This window comes from Lycium barbarum, chromosome 12 (genome assembly GCF_019175385.1).
Source record: "Lycium barbarum isolate Lr01 chromosome 12, ASM1917538v2, whole genome shotgun sequence".
Lineage (NCBI taxonomy): Eukaryota > Viridiplantae > Streptophyta > Magnoliopsida > Solanales > Solanaceae > Lycium > Lycium barbarum.
The window spans coordinates 36,420,676-36,445,678 of NC_083348.1; the positions used below are offsets into that span (position 1 = coordinate 36,420,676).

General features: G+C 38.7%; 1 pseudogene; it reads left to right on the forward strand.

The window, feature by feature from the left end:
* The window catches only part of LOC132624201 (gamma-tubulin complex component 2-like), a 91,727-nt pseudogene that overhangs the window by 31,025 nt on the left and 35,699 nt on the right, over positions 1-25,003 (forward strand).

A 25,003-nucleotide genomic window follows, 5' to 3' on the forward strand; every position in this document is an offset into this window, starting at 1 on the left:
TGGAGTCGACGGCGAAGTTGCGTATCCTTTCTCTATCCACCATTCTGGTCCATGTTTTTGCTTGAATTTTTCTTTGTTTTCCAGACTTCTTTTTCGCGACCTTGTGTAGTAGCATTTTTTGTTGGATGGCCCTGTCGTCTCTGGATCTATTTTTGCTGAATCTTGAGATGGAAAATCCAACCTTATCTTTGTGATAGCCTGAGTGACTTCATCTTTGATTATTTCATTCGGTACTTCTTTGCTGCTTCTCGAACTCTTTCCCAATGGGGATGGTTATCAGTGTAATTCCATCGAGCCCATTCTTTCGGCCATATCTCCTTTGGGATGCACTTATTTTGCTGGAAAATAATTCTCTGTGCTTCGCTGTATTCATCTTCTAAGGACAATACAGAGACGGGGAATTCCCACCATAGTGAAATATCTGGTTGAGCACAGACCTTCCCATCAATAATTTTTATCGGTCGATGTAACATGAACACTTTTGCTGCATAGGAGTCTTGAAAAAATTGAACCCAATATCTTCGTGGTTTGAACCATTGCAAAAACTTTTTGAGAGCAGGTGCAATCTTGTCAAAACATCGGAACATGTCGCACTTGAATTCCATAAAAATATAATACTGGTGACACAAGTACCAGAAAAACCATAATAGCTCCTGTGGAAAATCATTGTGCATGGCTATGAATACATGACAGAATGGGTATTCTGGATTGACTTCGAATGGCTTAAGGATTGATCCTCCATATTTTCTGAAAACTAGGAGCTTATAGAAAGTCCTTCTTTCTGTGAGGATGGATGGATCAAACGGGTCTACAAACTTGCTGAAGAATTCTGGCGGATGATCTGCTATTCTGGATGGACTAGCTCCTGATGAGCTTGTAAGCATGAAAATGTTGCTAGTTAGCCTCTTCTGCAACTTGGCTTGAAAGCTCATCTGGCCTGGATAGGAAATCCGCTAGAATATTATCTGTCCCTTTGAGGTGCTTTACTTGGAATTTGTAAGGGGAGAACCATTGTGCCCATCTGAGAATCTGCGGATTTGGGATAATCTTTGGATTTATGTGGATCATCTTCGGGAAAACTTTCATATCCATCTCGATAAGAAACTCTGTGTGAATTAAAAAGAAATTAAACTTTTTAATCCCATTTTTTACGGCAAGAATTTCTTTGAATGTGGAATGGTAATGTTGTTCAGCATCTTTGAACTTTCCACTGGCATATCCGCATATTTTCCGTTGGCCATCTTCAACTTCAAAAAGTACCGCACTCCAATATTCGTTGCTGGCATCTGTCTGCAATATCTTTTTCCCGTCTGATGGAATATGGAGGGCTTTAACCTCTTTTGAGATTTCTTTTATCTTCTGAACTGCTTCATCCTGTTCCTTTCCCCAACCTTGGGCATTCTTCTTGAGCATTTTTGTAAGTGGAGCAATGTATGTAGAGACATTAGGAATAAAATCTCTAACGTAATTAATCACACCTAAAAACTGTTGGAGCTGCTTCGTTGTAAACTTGGTATCTGGGAATTTGAGCAGTTCTTGACAAATATGTGGCCCTGGGATGTATGTTCCATGAACAAAATGCATCCCCAGAAAATTAATTTCCTTCCTAGCAAGAATCATCTTTTTTTGTGAGAGCATGATTCCATTTTTCTCCACTAGGTCATGGAATTGTTGCAGCAACGTGAGGTGTTCTTCCATAGTGTCACTAAAGAGTAAGATGTCATCAATGTAGACTAGTGATGTATGGAGGATGGGTTGAAATAATTTTATCATGGCCTTTTGGAACAATGAGGGTGCCGTTTTCAACCCAAAGGGCATGACCTTCCATTGAAAGTGGTGATCGGTTATACAAAACCCCGTTTTTGGTCTATCTTCTGGGTGTAACCCAATTGCCAAAACCCCGATTTAAGGTCAAACTTGGAAAAGTATTTAGCTTTGGCTAAGTGTGAAAAAAGGGTGAGTTTATTTGGGATAGGGAATTTATCATCTTGGAGGAAATAATTAAGAGGTTGATAGTTTATGACTAATCTGAGTTTACCTCTTGTTTGTTCTGCCCGTTTATTGACATAGAACGCCTAGCATGCCCATTGTGAATTAGAGGGCTCGATAAGTCCAAACTCCAAGAGCTCTTCGCATTATCTTTTCGCAAGCTGAAGATGATCTGGATTCATGCCGGCGTGACTTGCCTTCGTTGGATTAATGCTTTCATTCTTCTTGAAGGGGAGTTTAATGAAAAACTCCTCATTTAGCCATAGAGGCTTTTTGCATTTTCCCATAAACTCCTTGTGAGAATCCGCACATGAATGCTTCACCAACTGCTTTTCTATCTCCTTGATCTGTTCAGCATCAGTTATTTGGAATAATCGTAAAACATCTGTATATGGCTTGAATTGTTTCTGGAACGTTATTCCATGGGCTTTGATCTGGAGCTGATCTTTAAGTTAGCTGAAGATGTCAAATCCGACAATGAGATCTTTTCCTGGTATATCTGATCCAATCAGCTTTGTTCGAAACTTCAACCTTGGGAAGAATTCAATTGTGATTGGATGCTTTGTGATGACTGTGGTGGTTCGGACTCCAGTCCTAGCAGTGTTGAAATCTTTGAAATGTGGAATCCATTGATCCTCAGGAAGGACGGCTGGGTTTATCAATGAACATGCCGCTCCAGTGTCCATGAAGGAAATAACCTGGATTGGTTTATCCCATTTGGATGGATAAACTTTAAGCTGGACCTGTGGGATCACCGTGATGCTGTTGATATCTTCTTGAGCCTTTCCCTCTGGTTCTGAAATCTGGTAATATTCATCGCCATATTCTTCGTACACATCTATGGAAAAGAGGGTCTTCTCTGTGGGTTCGTCCTTTAATGAGAGTACAGATTCAAGATCGCCATCTTCATCTAGATGGATACCAGTGTAGTCCTCTATTTCAGTAAGAAGCTTGATCGACCTTCTAGATTGGGGACAATTTTTTGCATAATGCCCAATCTTGTTGCAGATGAAGCATCTATCATTTTTTCGGGACTTGCCTGGCCTCTTCCTCCTGAAATATTTCGTGCGCCTCCTGAAATGGGATCCTTCTCGTGAAGTCCTTGGCCATTTGAATCGCTTGAACCTTCCCTTTCGTCTGGGGACATGGCACGAACAGCTTGACCTAGTAATTAGGTCAGACTTTCCGCAAGCTTTATCAAGTGCTGGATTGTTTCGTATGATCTGCTTCAAAACAGATCTCTTTGTGCAGATATCATCTAACGCTAGAAATATGGCTTGCCTGATGTAGCCTATCGGTGGGATCGTTATTGATTGAAACTTCTGCTCAACGATCGTCATGGTCCGGCTTGCTAACATCTTCGGAAGTGATGAAACAAAGGCTTGCTTGAGACTAGCTTCTCCGCCTAACTCAAAGAACATTTTAGCCATCTTCTGAAAATGGATATCGATGGCATCTCTGTCAAATGCTACGCATTTCATTTCAAAGAACTGTCTCCTTAGTTTTTCTTGCCTTTGGCCGGTATCTCCACAAAATACCTCTTGGAGTATTTTGATGTTGTAAGCAAATTCTTGGGATGTGAGAAACATATTTTTGTCTTGTGTCCCAAGTGAATTCCACCAGTCTCGGAGAATTCCGGAGAACCTTGAAGTGAATTCTGACAGGATCATATACTTTTCCCGTTCGACAAGATTCTTTGTCACCATCCAAGTGAAGAAATCTTGGATCCTTTGGGGCCATCTTGATACTTTGATATCATCCAGACTGAAAGTATGGAATCCAGTCCCAACGAATTTTGCTGTTGTTGGTTCTGGCCTTCTTTCTGGAATTGGCTCATCTGTCATCCCGTCCTGATCATCATCTACTTCAGAGATTTCTGGTTCTCTGGGTTGATTCATGAATATTGGCGGGTTATTTTCTTCTGAAGAGTCAACTGAGGAATCTTCGCTTGTCTCAACGCTTGCTTCCGTAGGATCAGTATCATATGAATCTTGGTCACTGGATCATAGGGTATCATCCTCCTCTACATCCTTTGTGGGTCGGGTCACGTAGAGGTTAGGAATATTATGGGCCGAGATCATCAAGTTTTCCAGCTCGGGTTCTTTTGAACCTTCTCCGAGTTCTTTCTTTCGTTTGGACTGCTTTTGGGCCGCCATAGAGTCTTTTGTTTCCCAAACCATTTTTGCAATGTCAAACTCAGGTTCATTGTTTTGTTTTTGGGCAAAAGGCATAGGGTCTCGCTTTGTGGATGGGAGCACAGTGAAAGAATGGTCAAGCTTTGGTGGTGAGTATGTTTGTGAGGATATGGGGAAAAAGGTGGGTTTTGATAGGCAGCTTTGTGTTTATTGCGGTCCAAGGTGACCATATCTCAGTAGCTGTATTTGTTCTTTAAGGTCAGCCATTTCCTTTTGTTGTTGGTTAAAGAAATGGAAAAGGGAAGTGCCTGGTGGACAAATCTCATACTGCATGTTTGTCATTCGCAATTCCAGGGCTTTGATCAGTCCAGTATGCTGAGAAGATGCTTGTTCCACCTTCTTCTCAATTGTCTCCACCCTGCTCATCATCTTATTCTGTGTCTGAGCAACATTTTCTGATAGAAGTGCTAATATTGATTAACACTTTGTTTTGGCAAATGGCATTTTCGGATTTCCAATTGATTGTCGCTTCCACTTCACTTGTTGGTGGCTTTTCTCCCGAGGGCAGCACAACATTTTGTCTTGGAATTTTTGGGGCATGGCTTGCACCATCCTTTTCAAAAGGTTGTTGTGGAGGAAATTCAGTGGTGTGACTGGAGCTGGAGGGGTTCATCATGAATATTTCTGGCTTTGGGATACTTGGGTTTGAAGGTTTGTGATGTAAATTTTGGTTAGGGAGAGATGGCCAATTTTGGGGTTTGTATGAAACAAGGAATTCATATTTTCCTGGACGGCTCAGTGAACCGATAGATGAGTCTCCTTCTTCATACCTTGTTCAGAACTTTCTTTCAGAGTGTACCCCCTTTTTCTTTGATTTGGCTCTTCTTGTATGGTGTTCATCCCATTCAATTTCATCGTCAAGACATTCTTGACAGTCACATTGGATATCCCATGGGCAGTGTCCCGTGAAAGGACATTTGAACCACCATACTTCATGACCTTCATTATCGAACTGCTTTATCCAATCATATTAGCTCATGATACTGGGGAGATGGTAAGCGAATGTTTCAGGGTCATCTTGGTGTGCTTGGTTATGAGTGGGTTGGTACATCTGGAAAGAGAAGGTTGTTTTGTTGGTTTTTTTAAGGTGAGAGTGGTCAAAGCTTATGGAGACTGTTTTATCGGGTTTTTTTGGAAAAAGTGGGTTCAGAAGATTGGAGAGGTTCAACAGGTTGTCTCAGCTTTTCACAATTCGTGACCCATGTATCTGGAAGGACTTTGATAAGTTCTTCTCTAGAAAGCTGTTTTGGGATTTGGGTGCACATGGTAGTTCCGTTGGTGGTATCCACTTTTAAGAGCAAATCATTTTCTCCACCTGGAAGAGAGATATCCATAGCATGATTCTGAACTCGCCAAGCTATTTGGTAGTGTAAAGTAGCCTGAATAGCATTTTTAGCTTGTGGAGCACCTTGAATTTGGACTTGGAGCTTTAAAGCCTCCGTTAGATATGGATCATACAGGGACATGTTAAAATTTGGAAATATAGTGACAAAAACTGTCCCAGCATTTAGAGTGACTTCTGTGGTACCCAAATTCGCATGTTGGTACTCGTTATATCTGGTATCAAGAAGGGCAAGGCGAGCTACAACTGGTTGGCCTTTTCGTCCATGATATGTTAATGCAATTCTAATAGCACCAAAATGGACATGGGTGAAACCATAATGTTTCCACTGTCTAGGAAAATCATCTGGAATCTACAGAGTGATGAATTGTTCCTCCTGAGTTGCTAGAATAGGGTGCTGGTCAAGTTTTGAGGCACCAACATATTCTTTAGCTTCTTTGGGCTTTGGTTGGACTAGGGAACGAATTTGTGACCACGGGGAACATGTCTTTTTAGCAAAGCAGAGTATGGGTTTATGAGGGGTAGGTCGGTGGGAGACACTTTGTTTCCATCAGGTAAAATATCAACTTCATAAAGGTAGTCATATTTGCAAGAAAGGGTTTTATACAGAGTAGGAGACATATTTATTTTGCTAAGGACTTACAAGGGTTGGACGCAGATGGTAACGACTCAGACATATTTTTACTAAACTGCTCCTCTCTCCGAAAGAGATGGCCTGGCTCTGATACCACGGGTATGTAGAGGGCGGGGAAACACCTATAGATATTTTATCTTGTTTCCATAATTGTATATCTCCTAGTTAGGCTTCAGTATTGTGTATAAATACCTCTATAATTGGTTGTATAGACACACTTGAGAATTAATAAAAACTCTCTTCTCAAAGTCTTCATGGTGTTACGCCCTATTTTGAACTGGGTCCAAGATATTTTGCAACTTCCCGGTTCTTCTAATTGGTTTAAAAGTTAGAGTCGCCACCTTATTTTTTAGGAAAATCAGGAAACCTATATGTACTTGTGTGTCTACTCCATTTTAGTCCACGAAACCTATGAGATTCTAGATAAGGTTTTTATTTACCCCGAGGGGAGGTATTAAGCATCCCTCAGAGCCTATCCGAAGACAATCCTTAAACTTAGTTTAACTGAACACTAGAGGGGGATTATTTATCTGTTTATCATTATTATTACCTGTTTTCAAAATGTTATGACTTCATGAAAAGATACACTAGGTGATAATATCCTAAGTATATACAGTGTATAAAAAATGTATTTATATCAAGTATTCATAAAGAATGTATAGTAAAAAAGAATATATAAAAGAGTAAAAAGAGAATGTACCTCGTAAGTATAAAATATATCTGTTAGTACAAAGAGTGTATATATATGTTAGTGTAAAGAATGTGTAACTATATTAAGAATATAAAAAAAATGTAAGACTAAAAAAAAAATATATCAAGGATATAAAGAATGTGCGTCTATGTATATTAAAAGAATGTATGTATATTAAACTATAAAGAACATATTTCAAGTGTAAAAGAGTGTACGTCAAACCTAAAATGTATAAAGAATTGTATAACTAGGTATATTAGTGCATAAAGAATGTAAAAAAATAATTTACGAATATTCATTGGTGTAAAGATTTTATATAACGAAATTATTCAAAAAAGTGAAGTTTATTTGACTTGTTTCTACCGTTTAGTAAAAAAAGAGTGTTTGTTTAATGAATATCCTATCAAAGAATAAGGAATAAAATAATAATAATAAATTATTGGTAAAAAATAAGTATAAGGAATTGTGGATAAAAAATGAGTGAAAAATGTGTAATGCCTCTAAAGAATAAAAGATTTGTAAATGGACGACTTAATATTTGTCTAGCGTCAAAATGTGAATTTAACTTAATTAAAAAATGTATTAGTGTACACGAAACAATATAAAATGTAAGTTGTATTAAGAGTGTATAAAAAATCTAAATTAAAGGATGGACCAGTATTTTTGCCTAATCGTCAAAAGTGTGAATTTATTTAACAAAGTATTTATACCAAGTCAATTTACTAAATGACTGCTAAAATGCAAGGACTCTTTGTCACAAAACTATCCCCTTAATTCAACCAGCTGATCCAACTAAGTATAGCTAAATTAAGTCAAATTGTTCCAAACAAGAAAGAATCACGAATCCCACAAAAAATATTTGTTTTCATCTACTCCCAGCTATGAACACATAAAAAGACAATAAAGCTAGCAACAGATCTTTGAAGAAAATAAAATAAGTAAAAATAAACAAGACCATCGAACTAATTTGACCACACATAATTTAGACGTCCTAAGTCTTGCCTAGAGCGAATGACAATTTTAAGTTTAACAAACAAGGCGACAAGTAAATAAATATATCAACCCGTCATTTCAAAAATAAAGTTTTCACTATACTATGAGTTTATGTTTTGTGCAGTTATATAAAAAGAATGCGGAAAGTAAATACAAACAGTGATTCGATGAAATCCTCGGGTTCCTTCCGAGTGTCGTCTCCGGGATGTATCTCCGGGTACCTGTATAAACACTTAGTAAAAATCTTAGTAAGAGAATAAATAACTATCGGATGAATTAAAGAAATAATGAATAAACTTAAAATAAAAAACCCGTCTTTTGTACATGGGAAGCCTTGAAAATCGACGGAAATTTCTTCATCGGCCAATTGGGTTTAGTATTCGCCCAAATGAGTTTAAATAAATGGTAAAAGGGTAAAAGTGTCAATGACACATGGTAACGTTGGCCGTCGGAATAGTGTTTTCCGGGCACAAAGTCATATTATTAGAAAAAGTGATGTTAAAACAGCCCCAAAACAGCAATACTAACAAAATATTAATCAAACGATGTCGAAGCAACGTAGAACGAGCAGCCCATTAGCAAAATCAGATAAATGCCTGAGCAAGCATATACTACCAGAACTCATTGAAAATTAAGCAAACTTTACAACCAGGTCACAAAAATGTCAATCATTCCAAACAAGCATACACCCCATGTTTTCAACCAAGAATACAACCGGCAGAATGCAAGGCATACAAAAAAAAATCACTTGGACAACAAACTACTCTAGGAACTGACAAACAAAATACTAACAGAAGCTAAAGATCAACCAATTCGGAGAGCACCACAAAGAAAAACCCACCAATCACAATCACGTAAATATGAGGTGGGCTAAAAATGGTAAATACGGAGCAACAACAATGGAGTTTTGCATTTTCCTACCAGCCAGACATCAACGGGAAATCGACCAGATCTGCTGGTCTTTGTTGTAGCTATTATTAAGCCAAAAAAACCAATCAGTAGGGAGAGACGAGAGAGAGAGCATCGGGGAAAAGAGGAAAGGGAATGGGGTTGCGCGTTGGTGGTGGCGCGGTGGTGTTTGGTCGGCTGCTCCAGTTCACCGGAGCTAGATGCTCCTCGCCGGAGCAGCGAAGAAGATGGAATGGGGCTGTTTGGTAAAGTTTGGTTTGTGGGTATGGAGCAGTCGTTGGTGGTGGCTGTTTCGCGGCTACTCCGGTTCACCGGAGCAGCAAAAATGGAGACGGTGGTTGTGGTTGTTTGGTGGAGGTGTGGCGAGGAAGATGAAAAAGGAGGTGTGGGGGTGGTTTTGGTGCGTCGCCGGAGCTCCGAGCTCCGGCGTAGTGGCGGCGGCGGCGGCTGTTGGAGAAGTGAAGGAGAGGAGTAAAAAAAAAATTTGAGAAAAAATTGTGCAAGTGTTGTGTGTGTAGAATATGTATAGAATGAAGATGAAAAAAATAAACTTAAACCGCCCAACTTCTTTTATAACATAAAGTGGCTCATTTTATTGTCCAAAAAATATAAAGCCATACCCCCTTGTCCCCTCAATGCACATTTTAATCCTTGGGTTATTGTCCAATGGAGATTTCACCCTTTTAACCAATGTATAAAAATTTACTAATCAATGGATCAAGAACCCAACCCATCACCTCAAATGTCAACTTTTTTTAAAAAAGGTGACGAGACCTTGACTTGATCGAATTTTTGCTCTGCGTTTAAAAATTAATTGCTTCGATTTTCTGCACTGACGGACTGTACTAAAATATAGTTATTTAATACATGTATAAATAATAATGTAAGTATAAAATTTAAATAATAATGTAAGTATAAAATATAAAAATGTACTGCTATAAAATAAAGAAACAATTATTAATTGCACAAAAATGGTAGTATTATGCTGTACATGTGCAAAATAATGATTCTTGAAAAAAAAAGACAATAAATTGATAAAATCCCTAAAATAAGGATAATCATCAATATAATTGTTGAAAAATGTAAAAATGTGTAAAAAATGTATTTCGAGCTCTTTAACGAATCAGGGCCCCCCCAAAGCGTTAATTTTAAGCACGTCGAGCCAAAATTAGGTGTCAACACATGGTAGCAGAGCTCGTTCGTTTTAAAGAGATAGAGTTTCCTGGCTCCCACACTATTGAGCCGCTGTAAAAATTTTCTCTGATTTTCCTTTTGTTTTCTACTATTCTAGCATTTTTCTTGCCACCATGCCAGAAACTAATCCACACCTACAGATTAGCCCTGTGAAACTTGATGGTAGTGCTACTTACCTTGCTTGGTCTAGATCCAGTTTATTATTTATCAAAGCTAGAAAGTTGCAGGGGTACATTAATGAGGATAAGAAAAACCCAGGTTCCTTTGATCCCGCCTACAGCCAGTGGGACTCAGAGAATTCGCTTGTCATGTCATGGCTTATCAACTCTATATACAACCCCAGATTACCAGACAATATCTATTGCTAGACACTGCTGAAAAAATCTGGAATGCAACTAAGCTCACCTACTCACGCATGGGGAATGAGGCTCAGATCTTTGAGATCCATAACAAAGTCCATGGCACAAAGCAAGACGAGATGTCAATTTCTCAGTATTTTGTTTTAATTGGGTGGTTAGTGGAAAGAGCTAGATTATTATCAAGACTTCCAAGCAAATTATAATAAGGATGTAGTAAAGTTCTAGAAACTGGTTGAAAAGAAGCGGATGTGTGATTTCTTGGTCGGGTTGAACCACAAATTTGACCAGAGAAGGGTTCAAGTACTTGGTAAAACCCCTTTTCCTTCTCTTGAGGAAGCCTATCCCTATGCCCAGCAGGAAGAAGGAGTGCTATGCTCTACACAACACCAATAGAGAAGTCTAGGCTAACTGCTAGTGATTACACAACACCAATTGAGAAGTCTGGATTGAATGCTAGTGATTCTCGTGAGCACATAAAGGCTACCAATTATGATAAAGATCAATTACATTTTGATTATTGTCGGAAGTCGTGCCATACCAAGAAAACTTGCTAGAAGTTACATGGTCGACCCTCTAGAGGTTATGGAGGAAAATGAGTCAACTCAATGAGAGCTCAAGCAAATTTGTCAGAGATAGTAAAGTCATCTAAGGAGACAACCTCGTGATTTTTTCTCTCCTAGTGAACTGAAGCATCTCAAGTCCTTTTTGTCGCAACTAGACTCTTTCTCCGGTGCAACATCTAATTTGGTGAAGTCAGGTACTGCTCATCTTAATTCATGGATTATTGATTCTGGTGTGAATGGACACATGACAGGCTCCTCTAAAGAACTTCGTAACTACTCTCCATGTCTAAAAACAGACAATGTTAGAATATCTGATGGTTCTCTTTCCTGGTAGCTAGAATAGGTTCTGTTTTTTGTGCTCCCAATATTAAGCTATCTTTTGTACTTCATGTCTCTCAGTTTCCAGTTAACCTTTTATCAGTTAGCGCCACCACCAAATTTCTAAACTGCAAAATTGAGTTTTTTCCAGATCATTGTGTCGTTCAGGATCTTCAAACAGGGAAGAGAATTGGCAGTGGTAGAGTGCATGATGGCTTATATACATTGGACAGGAATTAAAGTGATGTTCTATGTCAAATCTTTTTTGGAGAAAATAAGAATTCCCATCAAGAAATAATATGGTGGCATAGGCGGTTGGTGCATTCATTTTTTTTTATCTTAGAAAAATTATAACCTAGATTGTTTTCTAGGATTCCGGTTGATTCTTGTGAGTATACCAAACATACTAGAAAATCTTATCTGTCAAGTAATAATAAAAGCACTGTTCCTTTCATGACTATTCATTCTGATGTTTAGGGGCCTACTCAGACAACCTCTTTGTCCGGTAGTCGATAGTTTGTCACTTTTATTAGGTTCACCTGATAAAAGCAAAAAGTGATGTATTTTCTTGCTTTCAATCTTTTCATAAGATAGCTTGCACTCAATTTGAAACTAAGATAAAAATTTTGAGAAATTGATAATGGCATCGAATACATGGATAGTTGATTTGGTACTTATTTGGAGTCTAACGGGATCATCCACCAAACTAGATGTCCTTACACTAGTAAACAAAATGGAGTGGCTGAACGAAAAAGTAGACATTTGTTGGAAGTTGCTAGATCCCTCATGTTCACTATGAATCTCCCAAAACCTTACTGGGGAGATGCAATTCTAGCAGCTGCTTATCTTATCAATAGAATGCTTCTCAAAGCACTCAATTTTAAGAGTCCTTCAGAGATTTTATGATGGAATAATGTCTATACTGTTCCTCCAAAGGTGTTTGGGTGTGTTTGTTTTGTTCATAGTAGGAATGCAGGAAAACTAGATCTGAGGGCCCTTAAATGTGTGTTTGTTAGGTATTCTCCAGCACAGAAAGGTTATCGGCGTTACTATTGTTATGACCCGTAATTTTGCACATTCTGAAAAATTCGAAATAGTTGTGACTTGTAAGAAATAAGGCCACATGTTAATTTTTATTTAATATATATGTTGTTCATGAAAAATATTGACGCGGAAATATGGAGGCAGGTCAAGGGCAAAATGGGGAATTTTGGAAATTAGTTTCGGGAATTTTAAAATAAGACCCGCAACGATTTGGGCTTAATGAAATGAAAAAAAAAAGAAGCAAAAGGCCCAAAATTGTAGGGGGTGGCCGGCCAACCCACCAAGGCCCAAGCCCATGGTCAAAAATAAGAGCAATTAAATACATAGAAGGGCCCTTTTTCCTTAGTCTTCTACACTAGAAACTTCAAGAAGGAAAAAAAAATTTGAGAGCATCAACAAAGGGCCATTCGGCCACTTCAAAAAAAAAAAAAATTAAAAATTTTGTGGAGCTCAAATCTTTGGTTCAAAACTCATCTCCTTTGAATTCCTACTAAGCCCGGAACCCTCTTCAACGTAGTATAAACTTTGAGGCAAGAAAGTACTTTTTTTTACAAAGAGGAGAATTTGGAAAAGGTAAGAATTCTACTCTTTTTAGCTTGGAAGAATTTTATATATGTTGTAGTATGTGGGAATGAGTGTAGAGTATGAAAATTTTGTGTCATGGGTATGTGTGTGTGTGGCCGAAAATGGGTATTGATGGAGAGGAATGATCAAATTTTATTTATTATGTTAATTGTGTTGTGATGGCCTTTTTAATGCAATGGAAGAATTCTAGTTCAAGTTGACATGAAAATTGTTGTTAAGTTGTTGTAGGGAATTTTGTGATTTTATTGTAAATTTATGTAATTATGGAAATGGAATTGTTAAGGTGTAAATTGTGGTTGTTGTTGATGAAATGGGAGGATGAAGAATGTGTTGTGAATGTTGTGTTAAAGGTTGGAGATTTCGAATGAATTCTAGTCTTGGTGGATTTTTTGTATATTTTGTAAAATGGTATGAAATTCTTTGAATTGCACTTGAATGGTTTTGAATTGGTAATGAATGTGTAAGTGTCGATATTGGCTTGAAAAATTCGTAGTTGAATGGAATGTCGGTGAATTATGTTGAAAAGAAGGTTACTAGTGTTGGAATGCATTTTAAATTGGCTTTTGATGTTATTGGTTTGGTTGTTGGTATTGTTGGTATGGTTGTTGATGAATTTGGCCGAGTTTGATTCTCGGGGATGTTGAATTTACAGGGAAGGTGCTGCCGAAATTTCAGTAGACAAATACTAATTAGAATTAAAATTCTAAGTACTAGTAGCTAATGTTTGGGTAATTGATAATATTATTGTAGATATTGGAGAGCCCGAGACTTGATTCGGGATTTGTTTGGCGAGGGATCGAGATTTGGTAGTGAGCGATCGAGGTATGTAAAGTTTACCGTTCTTCCTTTTTGGCATGACCTTTATGCAGTAAACGAATAACATATATGTATGCTCCAAAGAAATATTCTACTCATAGAGCCACTAGGATGGCCTATGTCCTTGATTTCCATAAACTATTCCATATGACTTGTCACATGCCTATGATGTTTGAAGTATTAGTCGATACGTTTCCGGATGTGGTTTGGAAAATATTTGATATGGCCTAAGTTTGGATATGTATATTTCGGATATATATATATATATATATATATATATATATATATATATATATATATATATATATATATATATATATGATTCTAATGCTCCGTTGAAGTACCCTATAATGTTATTTGAAAGTTCCTCAATATGAATGATACTAAATTTTCAGAAAATAACCTATGATGTGTTTTTCGAAAGTTTTGTAATTTGAAAGTTCGTAACTTTTGTATACTAATTCCGATGGACTCGATGCTTACCTTGAGCCTTCTAATATCAGTATGTATATGTATTTATTTGTCGAGTCTTGGAATTCATTTAAATATGTATATGCATATGGTTTTCGCACTACTCCGCTCGTGCCTACTACTATGATATCGTTCGCCGGTTCCCGGGCCGGTTTTGTGATCGTGTGCACTATGTGATATTCGGCAGTATGATGTGTTACGGTTCCCGAGACCTCGCTGTAGGGCCGGGTACCGCTTATATACGGCGTTATGATGTGACATGACATATGATGTGTTCTGATGATGCGATATGTTCTGATGATATGATATGTTCGGAGATTGTACGGAGATTTGAAACTTTCTGGAGTATGATGTGTTGTGGCGCCAGCGTCGGAGCGGCGACCACGTTCCTGAGCCCTATGCACGATTTGTATTTGCATGATATACATATATATTTTCAGCACAGGTTTTGATATACCGATTCTGTATCCATATTCTGTACTCCACACTTCATTTATGATTCTGATTTCTGTATTTCATGCTTTGCATACTCAGTACATATTCCGTACTGACCCCCTTTCTTCGGGGGCTGTGTTTCATGCCCGCAGGTACAGACGTTCGTTTTGGTGATCCTCCGGTATAGGATACATATTCTTCCACGTGGAGTATTCCTTTTTGATCCGGAGCTCATATTTTTAGTACATATCTTCTGTTATGCATATCCTGTATATATGTGACTATTTGGGTACGGCGGGGCCCTGTCCCGCCATATGTTTCTGTTATGGTTTGTAGAGGCCTGTAGTCATATATGTGGGTCATGGGTCATGTTTGTTCGTTGTGATTATGATCTGCGTCTTAATGCGGTCCCGTTTGCTATTATGGCCAAAACGGCCCATTTGTCTGTATATGTGTGTATATCTGGGCGATGTGTATTCCGCCAACTTATCGGATTTGATGTGATGTTTTGTATGGGCGACCGCTTAAGACGACATTTGTTTTAGCATCTGTATAAAAATTTACGTATGTTAAGTTTGAATAAGTCTTTGATATGTCGATCCGGTACGTAAGTCTGTTTGGGTGTCCAACTAGGGCACCAGTCACGGCCCACGGGGCTGGGTCGTGACAACTATCCTCCATCAAGCAAGTATTTTGTAAGTATGGATTTACTTTTAGAGAATCTGAACCTTACTTCAATGGAACCCAATAACCTCTTCAGGGGGAGAGTAATGAAAGAGAAGAGGTGATACCTAGTTCTGTATTTCTTGATGATATTACTCCAGGTGAGAGTACCATCAGAGAGAGTGTTTAGGAGGAAACTGTAAGATGTACTGTTCAGGGGGGGGGGGACTACTGTTCACGAAAAGACTATTGGATGTCTGGACAAACCTGATTTGATGCGATATTCAAAGAGAAACAAGAGACAAGAAGCCATTATGCAACCTACTCCCTGCCAAGAATCGTTCTCTTCTGGTGAGTCATCCTTAATTTTTTATTCTTCTGATGATTTAGATAGACCTATTGCTCAAATAAAAGGGGTCAGATCTTGTACCAAACATCCTATTTCTAACTTTGTGTCCTATGATTCCTTGTCCTCCTCTTATAGAGTCTTTGCCTTGTCCATTTCCTCTTGTCTATTCCACAGGATGTGAGGGAAGCTTTCAAGGATCCCAAGTGGAAATAAGTGATGTTTGAAGAAATGAAGGCACTAGCAAAGAATAAGATTTGGGAATTAGTCATTCCTTTTCTAGACAAGAAGTTGGCAAGCTGCAAGTGGGTGTTCATTGTGAAACATAAAGCCAATGGTACGATTGAGAGGTTCAAGGCTAGATTGGTAACTAAGGGATTCACTCAAACATATGGAGTGGACTACCAAGAGCCATTTGATCCTGTTACAAAGTTGAACACAATCATAATCTTGTTATCTTGTGCAGTCAACCTTGTTTGGGAATTGCAGCAGTTTAATGTAAAAAATGAATTCTTACACGGTGACTCGGAAGAAGAAGTGTATATGGAGATTCCTCCTGGATTTGATAATGAAACAATTCAAGGAAAGGTGTGTAGATTGAAGAAAGCTTTATACGCGCTAAAACAGTCTCCCAGAGTATGGTTTGACAGATTCAACAAAGCTATTTTTTCTTTTGGTTATCAACAAAGCAATGTTGATCATACTCTCTTTATAAGAAATCACAAGGGTAATATCACTCTTTTAATGGTTTATGTTGATGATATAGTGATGACATATGATGACAAAGAAGAGATGGGTCCGCTAAAGAAGTTGTTGGCTCACGAGTTTGATATCAAGGATCTAGGAAAGCTGCAATATTTCCTGGGAATTAAAGTGGATAGATCAGGAAAAGGAATCTTCATTTCTCAGAGGAAATATATTCTAGATCTCTTCGAAGAAACTGGTATGTTGGGTTGTAAACCAGCAGGATCACCAATTGAGGGCAACCATATGCTACAAGCAGGGATAGGAGAGTCGGTCGATAAACAAAGATATCAGAGATTGGTTGGAAGACTCATTTATCTTTCTCACACTAGGCCTGACATAACATATGCAGTTAGCATGGTAAGGCAGTTCATGCATGATCCTCATGAGTCTCATATGCCGACTGTCTTTTGCATTTTGTGATATTTGAAATTTGCTCCTAGAAAAGGTCTTCTTTTTGCCAAACATGGTCACCTCCATATAGAAGCTTTTATGGATGCCGATTGGGCTAGATCTCTAGATGATAGGAGGTCTACAACTGGTTATTGCATACTTATGGGAGGGAACTTAGTCACTTGGAGAAACAAGAAGCAAAATGTAGTTGCTAGATCAAGTGCTGAAACAGAGTATAGAACTATGGCTCAGGGTGTCTGTGAACTTCTGTGGCTGTGAAAGTCTAGAGATAATAAATTATCCTTCTACTATGACAACAAGAAAGCCATCAGTATAGCGCATAATCCAGTACAACATGATCGGACAAAACACATTGAAATTTATCGACACTTCATCAAGGAAAAGTTGACTGATGATACCTTGAGCTTGTTAGAAGTGACATCCAGCAAGAAGCTAGTTGATGTTTTCACTAAAGGGCTTAGCAGTAGAACCTTTCACAACTTAGTTTGCAAGTTAGGCATGTGTGATATCCATACCCCAACTTGAGGGGGAGTGTTGACAATTCTAGTTCTATCAAGATTGAATTAGATTCTGATATGATTTTGATATGATCAGATTCTAAATCATAATTAGACAGATTCTTATCTGCTTTAGTTTCCATTATTATAGATATTTTGTCTTGTTTTTTTAATTGTATATTTCCTAGTTAGGCGTCAGTTTTGTGTATAAATACCTCTGTAATTGGTTGTATAGAAACTTGAGAATTAATAAAATCTCTTTTCTCAAAGTCTTCAGTATGTGACTGCAATCTGTAGACTCTAGCAGAATGACCTACGCGATCACATAGTTGGCAATGAAGGTTTTTGTCAAAGTACTGTGGCTGACTATCTAGTTGTGGACGTCATGGTTGTGCTTGCCATTGTTGATTGTTAGCAGGAGTATTCACACCTAGACGATGATTTCTAGAGTTAGGATTGTTACCCTGGCGAGGGGAAGTAGAAGTCATTTTTTGTGCTATAACAGCAGTAATAAGAGATGACAGCGACTTTTTGTCTCCCTCATGCTTTAGGAAAAACTCATGATATAGAAGCTTCTCATAAAGCTCGTTATAGGAAATCGTAGAATCTTAAGAACGAATGGCAACAAAGAGTTCTCCAAATTCAGATCTTAGTCCACTGGGAATTTTAACAATAAGTTTCGAATTTGATATATGCACACCAGCAGTTGCAAGTTCATCACAAAATGATCGAATAGTTTGTGATCAGATGAGAGTCCTTAGTGAGGTGAGCCAAGCGGTCTTGCAAGCTGAAAATTCTTGTTTTAAATTTGTTCATGTGCATATGCAAAGCATCCCAGACATCTTTGACGGAGATTGCAATAGCAACAGTGGGTGCAAGTGTTGGAACAATGGAGGCCAACAGAGCATTTTGAATTAACTGATCTTAGCGATACCAGGAACCAACTCAGGGTTATAGACATATTGATTGTTTTGAGAGATAGTGCTAGTAGGGGAAGGGATGTAGCCATCGAGATGCCCATAGAGATTCTGACCACACATAAGCATGGACACTTTGAGCTTTCCACTGGGAGAAATTATGATTGCCGTTAAATTTTATAGACAGTTGCATAACAGGATTGAATTGGACAACATTTTTGTGTTGTTGACCCCATCAGCATTGGTTACAGAAATATTAGAGGCCATTTGAATGTTTGGGTGAGTAAGCAAAACAAAGGATAAACTCGTAGGAGTCTAGAGTCGCTCTGATACCATAAAGAGAATAGAAGATGGGAAAACAATGTGTTGTCATTACTAATCATATGGCAACATATTTAAAGAATCTGCACAACACCTTTATCAACAAAGATGAACTTGAAAAAGACAATGACTATCACAACAGAGCCTAAATAAGAGGAGAAAGTTACAACAACTTCCTAAAGATTAGGAATTACAAAATAGAAAGCTACGGTAGTAAGGTCTCTTAAGTCATCAGATAATCATCTGTTATTACACTAATTGTATGCTAATAGTTGACATTGAGGGGGGGGGGGGGCATCTTGTTTTCTTCTCTTCTTTATCTGTTTTGGCGAGAATGACAATGGTAGTTGTAGCATGGAGTAATGATCTTGAAGGTCATGGAATTATATATGCTAGAATCATTGTATTATTGTCTCCTGATCTGGTTGCATTTTATTATGTTTCAGGTTATATGGTCGTTATCTCTTGTAATATCACGGAAAGCCTTGACAAAATACCAGTTGATTTTCATATTCTTATTCCACTGTAAGCATGTTGATAGACAACTATCTGGGGCGTGGAAATTACATCAGGTATGAGCTTTTGATTACTTTTACTAACAGTAGTAAAATTTCATCTCTTTTTCTTTTTGACTTCTGATAGATTTACGCATCTTCTTTTTGTTTCTATAGGGTCTCCGCAAACTTGACATGCAAGGAACTACAGTTTCTGTATCATCTTTGTTATGTCGCAATATGCTAAAGTTCATAAATAGCCTCTTACACTATTTGACATTTGAGGCAAGTTTCACCCTTGCATAAGGCTGCAGTTTCTGTATTATCTCTGTTGGTTCTGCCTGCCTGTGGTACATTGGTTTCTGCTTGAATGCTTTGAGTTTCCCAACTTCTTGTGGTATTCTTCCCTTGTTATTATTTTTTGCAAGTTATACTTCCTTTGTTATATTTATTTCTGGTTGCGTGCTTTGATTTCCCAGTTTTACTTGTTGTTCTTTTCATCATGTCACCGCAGCACCACCAATGTATCCTTCTTGTCTTTCTCGAATGTTCTTCATTTATTGATGTATATTAAACATGTGCTTTAGTACATCCATAAAACTAGTAAAGTCTAGTTGTTCCTTTCTTCTCTTATTAGAATGTTAAATAAATGAATTTTATTGGTTGATATACAAGATGGATGACTGCCAAATTTTTGATATTTTATTGGTTGATATATGCAAGAGGGTTGACTGTAGATTTTTTTGATGTATATTGCTAGTTAGTTTGAACCAGTATCTTATTGTATCTTCAGGTTCTTGAACCTAACTGTGTAACGACCCGCTTGGTCATTATAGTCTTTCCGGCACTTTTGACCTTTCCCCGAGCTTGTTTAGCTCACTTTTCACCTAAGGGGACCGTTGACACACTTCCCAAGGTGTTCGGGGTTGATTTTTGTTACTTTTTGGGAACAAATGGCTTTAAGTGAAAAAGAGTTGACTCAAAGTCGGCTTTTGAATAAATAGACCTTTTTGGAAATTCGTTATTTTCGAGAGGTCCGGATGGTCTTTTAGAACTTGTCTGTATATCTAGTTCGGTTCCCAAAGCACTCGAGTGCATTTTGAGACTTGGGTTGGGAAGTTGGAATTGAGGTATCGGGCATTGACTTGGTCAACGAGACCTCCGTTGGAAATTCCGAGGCCACGAGTGTGTTTGTAACATATTTTTATATGTGTCTGTGTATGTGGTTTGTGAGCAGATGGCCTCGGGTATTAGTCGAGATTTCGGATTGAGATTGTGTTATTTCAAAAATTCTGGTGCTGGTGTCCGCCATGGCGGCACCCTTGCCGTCCCAGCGGCATTACCATAGCGGTGGGATGGGCTGCTGGGGCGGCCAAGTGTAATGGTAGCCGACTGTCTCGACGGTCTGAGAGGCCGTCAGGGCGGGATCGCCGCAGCGGTCCCGCTGCCGCTGTATCGATATCAGGTCTATTATTTCATTTATTTATGTATTAAAAGCCCTTTGACTCTCATTTATTACCATTCCGAAAATTGAGCTATTAGGAGAAATTCTTGGAGAAGATTCTTGGTGGTAAGTCCTTCGAATCTCCTTGCTATTCCATTACTCCTAATCATCTTAGAATCCCTTTAAGTTGTTAGTTCATTAAGTAATGGAAGATTAAAGGTGTGTTTGATGAATATTCTATCTAGGCTTCTAAATCGTGATTTGTTGGTTGGGTTAGCTTCTTTAAGCATTAAATTGATGATTAGAATTCTTCATTTCATAATTTCTTCCTAATTAGATGCTAATTTGTGGAATTGGTAGTTAGGGTTTACACCCAAATTTGGGGGTTTTGCCTAGAATCCTAAATTGAGTGAATTGTTGATTATTCTAGCTTGCTATTGACGGGAATTGATCAGCTACAGGTTTAATTTCATGTTAGGACCTTTAAATCCCTAAATTCACCCTTTTAGTTCATAAACCCTATTTCATAGGTTGGGGATTTGGGTCTTGATAGAAGTAGGGTTGGTTTTGATATTCTTCTTGATTCTAATTCCATGATTCAATTATGCTTAGACTTTCTTGATCTCGAGACTCAAAGGAAAGGAAAGGATAAGGAGTGATTGTTGGTGATAGTGCTGTTCGGCCTTCCAGGTAGGTTACGTTTTACTCTATGGTGAGACTTCATTTAGCGAAGCATATATTTAGACGATATTGTCAGATAAAACATGTAAACCTTTGAGTATGAAGTTGGGTTGGATATTGTCACAGGTTGGGCCCTATATGTGATTGGGGCTAGCCACCCCGTGTGTTGTGACTTAATTTGTTCTATTGTTGTTGGCTTGATGTCGCGCGGTGATTGTAGATATTGGAGACTATTGTTATACTTCTTCATGATATTGAAGTATCTTACTTGTTGACGTTTGATATGAGGATAGTATTTTATATGGCTTGTGTAACCTTTTCATGATATTGTTGGTGTACCTATGCTTGGTACTTGTGATATTGATCCGGTTGTTGATAATGAGATCGTGCTTACCGCTGAGTTGATTTATATAAGTCTTGATAGGGCTTACAATGTTGTTACTTCCATAGAATATTCGTTGGCATTTATTGCAATGATTTAGCCTTTATACATTCAGACATGATGGAAATGGTTTGGAACTGATCAATGAAAGACTTATGGTATCTATAAGAAAAAATGTTTTAAATGCCTGATGGGAAATGGTTCCGGGTGATGTGATATCATATGATATGATTTGATAAAGATCCCCCGTGAGCAAAGATTCGGAGACTCGTTACCGTTGGGAAAAGATCTGTAAAGAGTGGTATATGGAGTTCGCGGGTCCCCCATGGGTTGTGCTGATATGATTTGATAAATATCCTCCATGGGTAAATATTTGGAGACTCGTTACCGTAGAAAAAATCTGGAACGAGTGGAACATGGACTTCACGGGTCCCCCTTGGGTTGTGCTATCGAGTTGTCGATACTTTCGTCTGGAGTACATGTGTACACAGCATTGCATTGCATTGCATCCACATTTCATACACCATGCATTGCATGGCATTATGGCTTGTGTTGATGATCTGGTGATATACGTGTGTTATTTGGATTCGGATTGATTATATTGAGACTTGGCACACTTAGGATTAGATGCTATAACCTAGGTGACGATATGTACATGGTTTCTGATTTGTGTTGACTTATACTTGTGGATTACCTGTTTATCTTATTTTATTCTCTGGATTGTGTTAGCTAAACTTAGTCGACCTATGATACCTACCAGTACTGTGGTTTTGTACTAACCTGCACTTGCTGCATTCTTTTATGAATACAGAATTCCAAGTTAGATCTACCTCTATTTCTCGTGGCTGATAGTAACTCCGAGAGTTTCTTAGAGTCTACAGGGTGAGCACGAGACGTCCGCCGTGTTGAAGACTCTTCTTTATTTATGTCTTACTTTCTATTCCGAGACATACTCATACTTCTAGTTAGATGCTCTTGTATGGATTAGACCAGACTCTGGGGTGTATTTTCCTTACTTCCGCATATTGTCTGTACTATTATTGTCAGAGTTACGTTATTTTATTTCTTCTGCTTATTTAATCAATTAGTTGTATTTTTACTATTGCTAGGTTGAGGGTTCGCCTACCGAGATGGGAAAGGTAGGTTTTCGCGCAACTTAGTTGAATTGGGACGTGACAAGTTAGTATCAGAGCCCTAGGTTACCTGGACTATAATACAAGTACGTGTCTAGGAGAGTCTCGTGGATCGGTACGATGAGCTCCATAGTTATCTGCGAGAGGCTATAAGACATTTAGAAAACTTTGAATTCTTTCATTCTCTTGTGCGACTTTATTCAAATTAGTATGTAGTCGACTCCAATTGGTATCTTGACATTCTTATCTTGATCATCATCGGAAGATTAAAATCCGTCCCTAAATTCTTACAGGAATGGTTGATCTATGACGTGTTATGGCATGTTACGAGATGTGTTATTCTAATTCGGACGCGTGACCCAATTCCGTCACTAGTTATGGCCTGAGGTTTCAATTGTTTGGAGTCGCGATTAGACTCGATTGTTATAAGGATTCACAATTAGGCTCGTCTATTGTGGAGGTTCGGGAGAAATGGGAAAGATAGTTCAGAGGGCTACACGATCTCTATGTTTCAGTGTTGGGTTGCTCGGTGATGTGATTGGTTGACTTCAGCTTCGTCAAGGCATAATGATGGTGTACGTGACACTGGTGTACTAATGACGGGTCAATGATTCAGCAGCGGTATAGGATTAGACTTCGGTATATGGGAACAAGTGTAAGTTCGGTAATGACCATCGAATTGGGCAAACGTATGGTAACCGCGTGTAATAAAGAAAGGATGTTGACAATAAGGACATGAAGGAATACTTTTGTGAAAAGCGTACAGCGAAGTGAGACTTCATAGAATATCTTAGCCATGAGTACTTTTTGAGAGATTGGGAACGAAAATAATTGGTATCTAACATGGTTGTGAGGATAAGGTTGAAATTGATACGAGGGCGAATTTTGTGTTCGGTTGTGAAAGGTAAAGAGGGTTCGGCATGACAGAATGGTACCGATGGAAGTGGTCGTCTGAGCTATGGTTATTATTGAGTATTGAATCTTGTGGAAATAATTAGGCATGGTTGGGTAATGTCACGACCCAACCTCGTGGGCCGTGACTAGTACCCGATCTGGGCACCCAAACACATATATCCAATGCTATCTCAACTGTTATCAAACACATTCAAGTATAAAGCAGAAGCCGTCAAGGCTATATTTCAAATTTAGATAATTTCCAGAAAAATTTTGGCAGAGTTTCCTTTGTTTTACAGACTATCCAAAATAACCCTGCGCACAGAAAATACCAACAAAGGCCACACCGGCCAACAAAGCAACATATAAACATATGCGAACCGGCCGCCGCGGCGAATGGGGTCGCCCCAAACACAACATATACACACATCCGTACAGAAAGACCCTAACCCACAAACATATCTACAGGCCTCTAACAGACTTACAGAGTCATATGACGGGACAGGGTCCCGCCGTACCCGGAGTTGCTATACATACAGAATATACAGAAGACAGAAGGTATATACCAAAAGTACACGCTCCGGACCAAAGGAGCTCTTCAAAATAGCGGTATCTGAGCCCTAGACTGGCGGCGTATCTTCAGGTGCGTCTGTACCTGCGGGCATGTAGCGCAGCCCCCGAAGAACCGGGGGTCAGTACGAAAAATGTACCGAGTATGTAAAGCAGAAACATAACAAACATAATCATAGCATGAACCGGAAGCACAGAAGTATAACGGACAGAACCATAAATCAAACGGACGGACAAAATTATGGTCCAGACGGACGGGCAGAATCACAATCCATACGGGCAGGCGGAATCAGAATCCATATCAGACAGACAAAATCAGAATCCAATCAGACAGACAGAATCATAATAGGGCACAGGAACGTGGTCGCCACTCCTGCCTCTGGCGCCACAACATATCATATTTCAGAAGATTTCATATCTTCGAACATCTCCGTCACATAACACATCATATCATAACCACGGTAACCCCGGGGACAGATCACACGCCGGGAAACCGGACACATCATACTTCGTAACATATACACGGTAACCGGGAACGACATATACCACAGTACCCCGGAACCGGACACCTCATACTTCAGAATTCATACATGGGACCCGGCCCCCGACAAGGGACTCGGCGGCCCATCCGCACGATATAAACCGGCCCGGGATCCGGTGAAAGGAAGCATTGAGACATCCACGAACAGATTAATGAGAATCCACATACATACAGATCGTTATACCGACTCAATCAAACTGAAGTAGGCCAAATGGCGAGTCAAATCAGGGTATTCGGATAGCATTCATAATATGCGCCTATATCCTGCTTGGGAAGGCACGACGGATTATTACCAGAATCAGATTTTCAGATGTCAAAGCCATTTTGTAAAATTTATATAAAAAGTAGTCATATCATGATCAGAATAATAGTCCAGATGTTGTCTGAGAAAGTCGGACAGAAACAAAGTAGTTAAAGTTATACA